Source organism: Nothobranchius furzeri, chromosome 4, assembly GCF_043380555.1.
Source record: "Nothobranchius furzeri strain GRZ-AD chromosome 4, NfurGRZ-RIMD1, whole genome shotgun sequence".
NCBI lineage: Eukaryota > Metazoa > Chordata > Actinopteri > Cyprinodontiformes > Nothobranchiidae > Nothobranchius > Nothobranchius furzeri.
Genome location: NC_091744.1, coordinates 58,857,137 through 58,869,448, shown reverse-complemented (window position 1 = coordinate 58,869,448; position 12,312 = coordinate 58,857,137). Strand labels below are relative to the sequence as shown.

The following is a 12,312-nucleotide window of genomic DNA, read 5'->3' as shown; positions in this document are numbered from 1 at the left end:
TGAGCCAGAAAGCCAGGCTCTCGATTTACCGGTCGATCTACGTCCCAATCCTCACCTATGGTCATGAGCTTTGGGTAATGACCGAAAGAACGAGATCGCGGATACAAGCGGCCGAAATGAGTTTCCTCCGTAGGGTGGCCGGGCTCAGCCTTAGAGATAGGGTGAGGAGCTCGGACATTCGGGAGGGACTCGGAGTAGAACCGCTGCTCCTCCGGATCGAAAGGAGCCAGTTGAGGTGGTTTGGGCATCTGGTCAGGCTGCCTCCTGGACGCCTCCCCGGGGAGGTGTTTCGGGCATGTCCTGCCGGCAGAAGGCCCCCGGGTCGACCCAGGACACGTTGGAGAGGTTACATCTCCAATCTGGTCCGGGAACGCCTTGGGGTCCTGCCGGAGGAGCTGGTGGACAAGGCCGGGGAGAGGACGGCCTGGAGCTCCCTAATTGGGATGCTGCCCCCGCGACCCGGACCCGGATAAGCGGAGGAAGACGAGACGAGACGAGACGAGACATTAGCAATATTATTTAAAGCTTTTTTATGGATGTAAACTGTAATTCACTGATATTTGAAGGCCATTAGGCAACCATGGCAGTGGGTGTTGAAACCATGACCCAGAGGTGGCTGAACCAGATAAAAGTAACTGACGATCACATACACTCTATATCTTTGCGCAGTGGCAGTATCATAGCCTATGAGGTTCATCCGAGGCGTGATTATTGCTAGTTGAAAACTTTACCCAATACCCCGCCTTGGTGATTTGAAATATAATCATCAAAGGCAATTTTTGACAGTCTCTATGGAGACTTGTTGTGATGTTGAAATTCAGTGTTTTAATGCTTGGAAACCTATGTTGGACAGGTTTGACTTACTTAAATTGTAATTGTTTATTGTTCATTGCACACAGTGACCCTACTGTTAGAATCTGGTTTTTCAGAAAGGTCAAGAGGTGAACCAATTTTTATTTACCTTGCTGATATTTGGACACTTACATTAGCTTCGATAATATTATTTAAAGCTCTTTTTATGGATGCAAACTGTAATTCACTGCAATTTGAAGGCCATTATGCAACCATGGCAGTAGGTGTTGAAACCATGCACCAGAGGTGGCTGAACCAGGTAAAAGTAACTGACGATCACACACTCACTTTAACCATGCGCAGTGGCAGTATTAGAGGTTCACCTGAGGTGTTGATTATTGCTAGTTGAAAACTTTACCCAATACCCCGCCTTGGTGATTAGAAATATAATCGTCAAAGGCAATTTTTGACAGTCTCTATGGAGACTTGTTGTGATATTGAAAATCAGTGTTTTAACGCTTGGAAACCTGTTTTGGATTGTTTTTGGCTTACTTAAGTTGTAATTGCTTCGTTTTCATTGCACCAAATGACCCTACTGTTTAAATGTGGTTTTTAAGAAAAGTTAAGAGGTAAACCAATGTTTTTTTTTACCTTGCTGATATTTGGCCATTTACATTAGCACTATTATTTAAAGCTTTTTTTATGGATGTAAACTGTAATTCACTGATATTTGAAGGCCATTAGGCAGCCATGGCAGTGGGTGTTGAAACCATGACCCAGAGGTGACTGAACCAGATAAAAGTAACTGACGGTCACATACGCTCTATATCTTTGCGCAGTGGCAGTATCATAGCCTATGAGGTTCATCCGAGGTGTGATTATTGCTAGTTGAAAACTTTACCCAATACCCTGCCTTGGTGATTTGAAATATAATTGTCAAAGGCAATTTTTGTCAGTCTCTATGGAGACTTGTTGGGATTTTGAGGTCTAATTCACACATAGCCGGGTTTTTTTAAAAACGAATATCCGCCCCTCCAAAAACTTACATCCACACTACATCATTAAAAAAAAAACTCTGTCCACACGTTCCCAGATAAATACGTTGTTATGGACATGCCAGACCTGTAGGCGGCAGTACTTCCCCCGTTCTTAACCTTGTCCTTCGTCTGTGGTCTTCGCAAGGAGCGGTAATTCCGCTTGCAAAAACAAACAAGCAAAAAGCGCTTGGACAATTGATAAAGCGAGCGCTGCTCTGAGGGCATCCATGCTGTCGGCTAGTGTAAACACAGGTCGCACACGTGATGTCAGCATTTTTTTTTTTGTAGCGGAAAGTGACGTTGCGGACCTTAAAACTCCGGTTTTGTCTGTCCACACGCAGACACCCAAAACGGAGAAAACGCAGATCTTCACTTTGGCCGGAGTTTTTAAAAAGATCCGTTTTCGTGTGAAAAAACTACGTTTTCGTGTGGATGACAGGCCAAAACGTAGAAAAATATCTACGTTTTGGCAGATCCCTGACTATGTGTGGACAGGGCCTGAAAATCAGTGTTTTAACGCTTGGAAACCTGTGTTGGATTGTTTTTTACTTACTTAAGTTGTGATTGTTTTGTTTTCATTGCACCAAATGACCCTACTGTTTAAATGTGGTTTTTAAGAAAGGTTAAGAGGTAAACCAATGTTTTTTTTTACCTTGCTGATATTTGGCCATTTACATTAGCAATATTATTTAAAGCTTTTTTATGGATGTAAACTGTAATTCACTGATATTTGAAGGCCATTAGGCAACCATGGCAGTGGGTGTTGAAACCATGACCCAGAGGTGGCTGAACCAGATAAAAGTAACTGACGATCACATACACTCTATATCTTTGCGCAGTGGCAGTATCATAGCCTATGAGGTTCATCCGAGGTGTGATTATTGCTAGTTGAAAACTTTACCCAATACCTCGCCTTGGTGATTTGAAATATAATCATCAAAGGCAATTTTTGACAGTCTCTATGGAGACTTGTTGTGATGTTGAATTTCAGTGTTGTAATGCTTGGAAACCATTGTTGGACAGGTTTGACTTACTTAAATTGTAATTGTTTATTGTTCATTGCACTCAGTGACCTTACTTTTAGAATCTGGTTTTTCAGAAAGGTGAAGAGGTGAACTAATTTTTTTTTACCTTGCTGATATTTGGACACTTACATTAGCTTCGATAATATTATTTAAAGCTCTTTTTATGGATGCAAACTGTAATTCACTGCAATTTGAAGGCCATTATGCAACCATGGCAGTAGGTGTTGAAACCATGCACCAGAGGTGGCTGAACCAGGTAAAAGTAACTGACGATCACACACTCACTTTAACCATGCGCAGTGGCAGTATTAGAGGTTCACCTGAGGTGTTAATTATTGCTAGTTGAAAACTTTACCCAATACCCTGCCTTGGTGATTAGAAATATAATCGTCAAAGGCAATTTATGACAGTCTCTATGGAGACTTGTTGTGATATTGAAAATCAGTGTTTTAACGTTTGGAAACCTGTTTTGGATTGTTTTTGGCTTACTTAAGTTGTAATTGCTTCGTTTTCATTGCACCAAAAGACCCTACTGTTTAAATGTGGTTTTTAAGAAAAGTTAAGAGGTAAACCAATGTTTTTTTTTACCTTGCTGATATTTGGCCATTTACATTAGCAATATTATTTAAAACTTTTTTTATGGATGTAAACTGTAATTCACTGATATTTGAAGGCCATTAGGCAACCATGGCAGTGGGTGTTGAAACCATGACCCAGAGGTGGCTGAACCAGATAAAAGTAACTGACAATCACATACGCTCTATATTTTTGCACAGTGGCAGTATCATAGCCTATGAGGTTCATCCGAGGCGTGATTATTGCTAGTTGAAAACTTTACCAAATACCCCGCCTTGGTTATTTGAAATATAATCATCAAAGGCAATTTTTTGACAGTCTCAATGGAGACTTGTTGTAATGTTGAAGTTCAGTGTTTTAATGCTTGGAAATCCGTGTTGGACAGGTTTTACTTACTTAAGTTGTAATTGTTTTGTGTTCAATGCACCCAACGTCCCTACTGTTAGAATCTGGTTTTTCAGAAAGGTCAAGAGGTGAACCAATGTTTTTTTTTACCTTGCTGATATTTGGACACTTACATTAGCTTCGATAAAATTATTTAAAGCTCTTTGTATGGATGCAAACTAATTCACTGCAATTTAAAGGCCATTATGCAAACATGGCAGTAGGTGTTGAAACCATGACCCAGAGGTGGCTGAACCAGATCAAAGTAACTGACGATCACACACTCACTTTAACTATGCGCAGTGACAGTATCATAGCCTATGAGGTTCATCTGAGTTGTGATTATTGTTAGTTGAAAACTTTACCCAATACCCTGCCTTGGTGATTAGAAATATAATCGTCAAAGACACCGTTAGACAGACTCTATGGAGACTTGTTGTGATATTGAAAATCAGTGTTTTAAAGCTTGGAAACCTGTGTTGGATTGTTTTTGACTTACCTAAGTTGTAATTGTTTTGTTTTCATTGCACCAAATGACCCTACTGTTTAAATGTGGTTTTTCAGAAAGGTTAAGAGGTAAAACAATGTTTTTTTTATCTTGCTGATATTTGGCCATTGACATTAGCAATATTATTTAAAGTTTTTTTATGGATGTAAACTGTATTTCACTGATATTTGAAGGCCATTAGGCAGCCATGGCAGTGGGTGTTGAAACCATGACCCAGAGGTGACTGAACCAGATAAAAGTAACTGACGATCACATACGCTCTATATCTTTGCGCAGTGGCAGTATCATAGCCTATGAGGTTCATCCGAGGTGTGATTATTGCTAGTTGAAAACTTTACCCAATACCCTGCCTTGGTGATTTGAAATATAATTGTCAAAGGCAATTTTTGTCAGTCTCTATGGAGACTTGTTGGGATGTTGAGGTCTAATTCACACATAGCCGGGCTTTTAAAAAAACGAAAATCTGCCCCTCCAAAAACTTACATCCACACTACCTCATTAAAAAAAACTCTGTCCACACGTTCCCAGATAAATACGTTGTTATGGAAATGCCAGACCTGTAGGCGGCAGTACTTCCCCCGTTCTTAACCTTGTCCTTCGTCTGTGGTCTTCGCAAGGAGCGGTAATTCCGCTTGCTAAAACAAACAAGCAAAAAGCGCTTGGACAATTGATAAAGCGAGCGCAGCTCTGAGGGCATCCATGCTGTCGGCTAGTGTAAACACAGGTCGCACACGTGATGTCAGCATTTTTTTTTTTTGTAGCGGAAAGTGACGTTGCGGACCTTAAAACTCCGGTTTTGTCTGTCCACACGCAGACACCCAAAACGGAGAAAACGCAGATCTTCACTTTGGCCGGAGTTTTTAAAAAGATCAGTTTTCGTGTGAAAAAACTACTTTTTCGTGTGGATGACAGGCCAAAACGTAGAAAAATATCTACGTTTTGGCAGATCCCTGGCAATGTTTTGGCAGGGCCTGAAAATCAGTGTTTTAACGCTTGGAAACCTGTGTTGGATTGTTTTTTACTTACTTAAGTTGTGATTGTTTTGTTTTCATTGCACCAAATGACCCTACTGTTTAAATGTGGTTTTTCAGAAAGGTTAAGAGGTAAAACAATGGTTTTTTTTTACCTTGCTGACATTTGGCCATTTACATTAGCAATCTTATTTAAAGCTTTTTTATGGATGTAAACTGTAATTCACTGATATTTGAAGGCCATTAGGCAACCATGGCAGTGGGTGTTGAAACCATGACCCAGAGGTGGCTGAACCAGATAAAAGTAACTGACGATCACATACGCTCTATATCTTTGCGCTGTGGCAGTATCATAGCCTATGAGGTTCATCCGAGGTGTATTTTTAGTTTTATAAACAGGGGGCATGGTAATCAGAGTCGGTAATTACTCGTATTGCTTTTTTCTGTAGTAACTATGGGTTTTATTTGAGAATTCTAAGTGTTTCCGCAGACCTCCAGACAGTACATCATATGAGGAAGTACTAATGATTGGTATAAGAGTAATAACGATTTTCCATTTAGAATATATTTAGATTTATTTAACACTGCAATAATTTTAGACATCTTAGTTTTAACATTTTCCATGTGCGGCTTCCAGCTCAGCCTTTGGTGTAATGTGACACCCAAGAATTGAATTTCATTTATTCTTTCTATTTCTACCCCATTTATTATTAATCTAGGAATATTGTTTTGTTTTTGTTTTCCAAATATAATGTATTTAGTTTTACTTAGATTTAATGATTATTTGTTACTGTCAAACCAGGTCTTTAGTATTTATAGTTCACTTCAAACCATATTCAATAGTTGTTCTATGTCTTTCCCTGTGATATACATATTGGTATCATCTGCAAAGAGAATGTAGTTCAATAGATTTGTTACTTTATTGATGTCATTTATGTAAAGTGTGAATAACTTGGGTCCTAACACTGAACCTTGAGGTACCCCACAGTACACTTGTTTTGTTGGGGATTTTACATTTTGGATTTCTGTGAATTGTTGTCTTCCTGTTAAGTAGCTTTTTAACCAGTTATATGCATTTCCTCTTACGCCATATTTATATAATTTGGTTAGCAGGATATTGTGATCTATTGTATCAAAGGCTTTCTTAAGATCTAAATAAATTCCTATTGTATAATTTTTATTATCAATCGCTTTAGCTATTTCCTCTGTTATGCTAATTGTTGTCATTGCCGTTGATCTTTTTGTTCTGAATCCATACTGATGCTCACTTAGTAGATAATTTTTTTCAATGAAATCATCCAATCTGCTTACAAATATTTTCTCTGTTATTTTGGAGAACTGAGACAATGGAGAGATTGACCTCTAGTTGGATGACTGTTTTTTTATCACCTGATTTAAATATTGGTTTAACTTTCGCAATTTTCATTTTACTGGGGAAAATACCTGTTTTAAATGATTGATTACAAATGTATGCAAACGGTTTTGCAATACATTCTATTATACTTTTTATTAATGACATGTCAAAACCCTCAAGAGTCTTTTGATCTATTGTCTTTACATTTTTTTACAGTGGAAATGACTTCTTTTTCATCATTGTCCTTAATAGACATGGTATTTACATTAGCAGTTATGTGTTTAGTAACATCAAATTCACCTATGGGTTTTCCTATCTATTAGCTAGATTGGTCCCGATATTTACAAAATAATCATTTAGTGCGTTAGCAATTTCTCCATGTTTATTTATAGGAATTCCATTTTCACTGGTCAGAGCCTCAGTTGGGCTTTTTTTTTTGCTATCATTATTAATACTATTTTTTAATACTTTCCATGTTCCTTGAGTATTATTTTTGTTCAGTTGTAGTAATTTGTCATAGTATTCCTTTTTACTAGTTCTAATTATAGTTGTTAGTTTGTTTTTATATGATTTGTATCTGTTTTCTGCCTCTTTTGTTCTTGTTTTTATGAATAGTTTTTATAGTGTATTCTTCTTTTTACAGGCATTTTGTAGCCCCTTTGTCATCCATCCATGGCTTATTATTTTGTTGTTGTTTTCGTTTTCTAATTGGACATTTTTTATTGTAAAATTCAAGTATTTTTGTTAAAAAGGCTTCAAATGCTTTACTTGGATCATGCTGTTTATATAGTCTTTCCCAGGATTCATTCTTTAAGTCTGTTTTAAATACTGCAATGTGTTCTGCTGTTCTGCACCGGGTCAGTTTGGGCTCTTCTATTTTTGTGTTATTTCCAGTATTTTTCAAGTTTTGTATGATGGCAAATACTGGAAGATGGTCACTAATATAATTGATGAGTAACCCGCTAGTTATTTTATTTTCTCTTTTATTTGTGAATATATTGTCTAATAGTGTTGCTGTATTTACTGTTATTCTGGAAGTTTTTTGATCAAAGGAAAGAAGTTGGTGGCGTACATTGTGTTTATAAAATCGGCAGTTTTAACGTGCTCGTTTGGATTTTACAGGTCTATATTGAAATCACCACATACTATTATCGATTTTCTGTCATTTACTTTGTCATATATCTCGTTTACTCTATCTGTGAACGTCTGGAGGCTACTTCCAGGTGTTCTGTAAATACAAGAAATGATTATATTTTGAGATTTTTCAATATTTATCTCCAGAGTTAAGCATTCATAGATGTTTTCAACTGTTTCAGTCATACTTTTGAGCATTGTGCATCTCAGGTCATTAGCTGCATAGATGGCAACCCCACCTCCTTTTTTATTTCTCCTGTTCATTGTGAATAGTTCATATCCATCTATTTCCACTTCAGTGAGTATATCATTGTCTAGCCAGGTCTCCGATATGGCAATTATATAGAATTTCTTAAAGTTTTTCAAGTAGTCCTTTATTTTACCAAAATTTTTGTTTAGACTTCTGCTGTTGAAGTGAATTATTGACAATGCTCCGTCCATATTCACATTATTGTTAAAGGTTTCCTCTGTGTAATATTCACAGTTGTTTGTATTGTTATAGAGATAGTTTTCTGGGTATATGTAGTTATCTAATTTGTATACTTTATATTCTGCGTGGTCAGAAGATTGTGTCATCATTATTCTTATGGTTTATTTTACCTGCGTTCATTTCCATAGTCACTCATACTTTTCCAGCTCCTCTATGTGTTTAATCGCTGACTTTGGCTTTCTCTGGTGACTCATTCAGTTTAATGAATATTTTACAGTTTGCTGTCCATGTTGACTGTATTTTTCTCTGTTTTTTTAAGATACGTGCCTTCCTTGCAATCTCACTTGCATTTTTCTTTGTTAAATGTCCATTCACATACACTTCAGTTCCTTTGAGTTTTTCCCCTTGTTTGAGGAGGGCATTATTAAATTTCCTGTTTGTGAATCGTAAAATTATGGCAAGTTTGGCATCTTTGTTTTTACGGGGCAATGGATGGCAAGCTTCAATGTCTGTGTTAGATATAGCTATTCCTTTATTAGTAAGCAAGGTCGTCACTTGGTTCTCCAGAGAGTTCATGTGCATGTCAGTTTGCACCTCGCCTTCCTGCTGTGTAACTGCTCTGGCGTAAGACCAGGGCTTGATCTCCAATCCGCTGATGATGACATCATTCATGCGGGTGTACTGCTCGAGTTCTGTTATACGGCCTTCCAGACTTATAATCCTCCTGTCTTTCTCCTCATTTAGATGTTTAAGCTCTTTTAATTTCTCCTACGAAATCCATGATCATATTTTGCTGCTTAGCAACTGTAGATAACTCTTCTGACATGAAGTCTAATGCTTTCTTCATCTCCTCTATTTCTTCTTTGTTTTTAGGCGGCATTTTTACTTATAGTTGCTACTGTGCTGCTTCTTGTTCACGAGCCGACCGTAGGATCCACACTCTGCTGCCGCTGTTTCCAGGCTCCTCTCCGATCGTTGTATCTACTCGTCACTGACCGTAGAATCCACCCGACGCCGCCGCTGTTTCCAGGTCCGGTAGAGCCTGGTTTAGTAGCTCTGGTGTAGCCGCGCCGGGTTCGGCGTTGGTCTGGGCTGGTGGAACCGTGCTAGGTTCGGCGTTGGGCTGGGCCAGTAGAACCGCACCGGGTTCGGCTTTGGGCCGGGCTGGTGTAGCTGCACCGGGTTCGACGTTGGGCCGGGCCGGGCCAGTGTAGCTGCGCCGAGTTCGGCGTTGGGCCGGGCCGGTGGAATCGCGCCGGGTTCGGCTTTGGGCCGGTGTAGCCACGCCGGGTTCGGCGCTGGGCCGGGCCGGTGGAGTCGCGTTGGGTTCGGCTTTGGGCCTGGCCGGCATAGCCGCGCCGGGTTGTCCTTTCACTCAACTTTGGCAGCCTGGATGGGGAAACACACCAGAGTGGGAAACATCCTTCCAACAGTTCTACAATTTATGGCAGTTCCTGTAAAGAGATTGGGAAGGGTTAGAAAAACCACATAATATACAAAAAACATCAGTAGAGTTTATTGAAACATCAGATGAATTTAATTTAAAGCTTCAAGTTGCTTCATGCCATGGATGTAATTTGGGGGTGGGCAGGGGGGACATGTCCCCCCCACTTTTTCCAAAGTCAAGTTACGACCCCTGCACTTTTCACCATCCAAAAACAATATTACTTTATATTAAATTGACACTGGTTGAGCTCTAGGACCTAGCAGAAAACAACAGTTTGTGTTGAAGCCTGTTTCCCATTAGAATATACTGTAAAGATACCCCCCCCCCCCCCGTGTCCCCCCCACATCTAAAGTGAAAATTACGTCCATGCTTCATGCTATAGATCATTGGAAAGCTGCTTTTATGTACTTTTAGGAACCGTTGGAGATTTTCGAATCTGATCAGCCATTCAAAAGTTATAAAACAAAGCATTTTGGATGACAAACTCAGCACGTCTCTGAATCTGTGTTGTGATTTGTTGCGCTCAAGACAGGGAATTCCGGTGGCTACCGTAATGTATTGTATATGAACGAAAAGCCCCATTTTTAATTTTTTCAGCACGTTTGGAATTTTAGTGATATCTTGAACGGTTCAGGAATTCTGGTAATGAGAAGTGCGCATGTCCAATCCCGTCGGCGGTGACAGGTTGGTAACAAGAATATTGTGGCATTAACAGAGGGGTGCCGGCGATCAGGGCTAGGGGGCCCCCCAACACGAGGGGGCCCCAGGCGGCCACCGACCTATGCCTAATGGTAAAACCACCACTGGATATAGTTTTCTATGGCAAAATTAGACAGCCTCTGTGGAGACTTGTGATGTTGAAAATCTGTTTTTAACCACTTGTAAATTTGTGTTTGATTGTTTCTTACTTCAGATGTAAATGTTTTGTGTTCATTGCACCACAACACCCTGCTGTTGTAAGGTGGTCTTTATGAAAGGTAATCAGGTAAACCAATGTTTATATAATTTGCTGACATTTGACCATTTGCATTAGTTTAGCTATTATTGTTTGAAGTTCTTTTATTGATGTAAACTAATTCACTGCAATTTGAAGCCTATTATGCAACCATGGCAGTGGGTGTTGAAACCATGACCCAGAGGTAGCTGAACCAGATAAAAGTAAGTGACATTCACACATGCTTTTCATCTTTGCACAGTGGCAGTATAGTGGCCAGTGAGGCCTAAGGTGCTTTGAGAGAAAAGTGTCTGGACTTCTTTGAGTTGCTTGAAGACGTTTCACCTCTCATCCGAGAGGCTTCTTCAGTTTTAAGGTCAAATGGTGGAGAGTCCCAGATTCAAACCCAGTGGGAGTTTCCCTCCGAAGAGTAAACAAAAGACCCCCCCTGATGATCTTCTACATTAACACATGCTACAATAGGTGACACGGGGAGCCCATGGCGCAGCCATGTTTTTGTCTGTAGAAACCATTGTATTTGAATTATGTAGTGGTGTGCAAATCTGATCGGGTGTGAAGTTGGTCCTGTCCTCCAAGGTGCTGTCTTCTTGTAGTCGTTTTCTGACAGTCTCCACTGCCTCCGTAGTGGGTATGCAAGTGAAGAGGGAGACTACGTCAAAGGACACCATGGTTTCATCTGGATCCAGGGTAAGTTTCTGTACCTTGTCAGCGAAGTCGGTGGAGTTCTTGATGTGGTGTGGGGTGTTCCCCACCAGAGGTGCAAGGATGGTAGCAAGGTGTTCCACGATGTTGTAGGTGGCTGAATTTATGCTACTGACAATGGGTCTGAGAAGGATACCTTCCTTGTGGATCTTGGGAAGTCCGTAGATGCAGGGTATGGCATCTCCTGGATAAAGGCGGTGATATGTCAGGCGGTTGATGGTTTTGTCCCTTTCAAGGCCTTGAAGGCAAGCTATAACTTTCTTTTTGTAGCTGCTTGTGGGGTCTCGCTTTAAGGCTTCGTAGGTGTTGTTGTCACTGAGGAGAGTAGTGATCTTTGCGTGGTAATCCGTTGTGTTTAGGACCACGGTGCACCTTCCCTTATCAGCTGGCAATATAGTGATGGTGTGGTCTTTGCTCAGTGATGCGACTGCCTTCTTTTCTTGTAACATGAGGTTAGACGGAGGGACTTTGGCACTGGAGAGGGTGGCTGAGACTTTCATCCTGATCTGTTCTGCTTCTGTCTGAGATAATTTGTTGATCCGAATGGCAGTTTCAGTGGCTGTGATGAGGCCCATTATGGGCAACTGTTGCGGAGCAATGGCAAAATTGAGTCCTTTGGCTAATACGTTCATTTCAGGTTTCAGTGAGGTTCTGGTCTGAAAAGTTCTTCACCCATTTTCTTCAACTGTCCTCCGGTGTATGTTCTTCTCTGAGTTGTGTAGATTCAGACTGAGGAGTGAGTGTTTTTGAAAGCAGGGTGTGGAATTTCCTGCATTGTCTTTCTTTTCCTTTGGAGCTTTTGATACAGTTAATCATAAAATGTTACTGGAAAAGGTAGAGAGGTATGGGATTAGGGGTGTAGTGTTGAGCTGGTTGACAAGCTATCTACAACAGAGGAGACAGTTTGTGAAATTTGGAGAATGTTCATCTTCATGGTTGGACATTGTTTGTGGAGTACCACAGGGGTATGTGAAACATAAGAAAATGTAAATTTTGT

The 12,312-nt window shown here is 40.1% G+C and overlaps 8 non-coding genes across 8 annotated transcripts; all 8 read left to right on the top strand.

Annotated features, from left to right (window-relative positions):
• The first annotated feature begins 657 nt into the window (after positions 1–657).
• LOC129153735 (U4 spliceosomal RNA) lies at positions 658–798 on the top strand. Its single transcript, XR_008559710.1, has one exon. It is a non-coding gene; the product is annotated as a U4 spliceosomal RNA (small nuclear RNA).
• Positions 799–1,143: 345 nt separating this feature from the next.
• LOC129153672 (U4 spliceosomal RNA) lies at positions 1,144–1,277 on the top strand. The gene has a single exon (XR_008559650.1). It is a non-coding gene; the product is annotated as a U4 spliceosomal RNA (small nuclear RNA).
• Positions 1,278–1,619: 342 nt separating this feature from the next.
• Positions 1,620–1,760, top strand: LOC129153712 (U4 spliceosomal RNA). Its single transcript, XR_008559687.1, has one exon. It is a non-coding gene; the product is annotated as a U4 spliceosomal RNA (small nuclear RNA).
• Positions 1,761–2,656: 896 nt separating this feature from the next.
• Positions 2,657–2,797, top strand: LOC129153699 (U4 spliceosomal RNA). The gene has a single exon (XR_008559674.1). It is a non-coding gene; the product is annotated as a U4 spliceosomal RNA (small nuclear RNA).
• Positions 2,798–3,142: 345 nt separating this feature from the next.
• LOC129153683 (U4 spliceosomal RNA) lies at positions 3,143–3,276 on the top strand. The gene has a single exon (XR_008559660.1). It is a non-coding gene; the product is annotated as a U4 spliceosomal RNA (small nuclear RNA).
• A 342-nt stretch (positions 3,277–3,618) lies between these two features.
• On the top strand, positions 3,619–3,760 carry LOC129153736 (U4 spliceosomal RNA). Its single transcript, XR_008559711.1, has one exon. It is a non-coding gene; the product is annotated as a U4 spliceosomal RNA (small nuclear RNA).
• A 345-nt stretch (positions 3,761–4,105) lies between these two features.
• On the top strand, positions 4,106–4,246 carry LOC129153693 (U4 spliceosomal RNA). The gene has a single exon (XR_008559670.1). It is a non-coding gene; the product is annotated as a U4 spliceosomal RNA (small nuclear RNA).
• A 340-nt stretch (positions 4,247–4,586) lies between these two features.
• On the top strand, positions 4,587–4,727 carry LOC129153711 (U4 spliceosomal RNA). Its single transcript, XR_008559686.1, has one exon. It is a non-coding gene; the product is annotated as a U4 spliceosomal RNA (small nuclear RNA).
• The last annotated feature ends 7,585 nt before the right edge of the window (positions 4,728–12,312 follow it).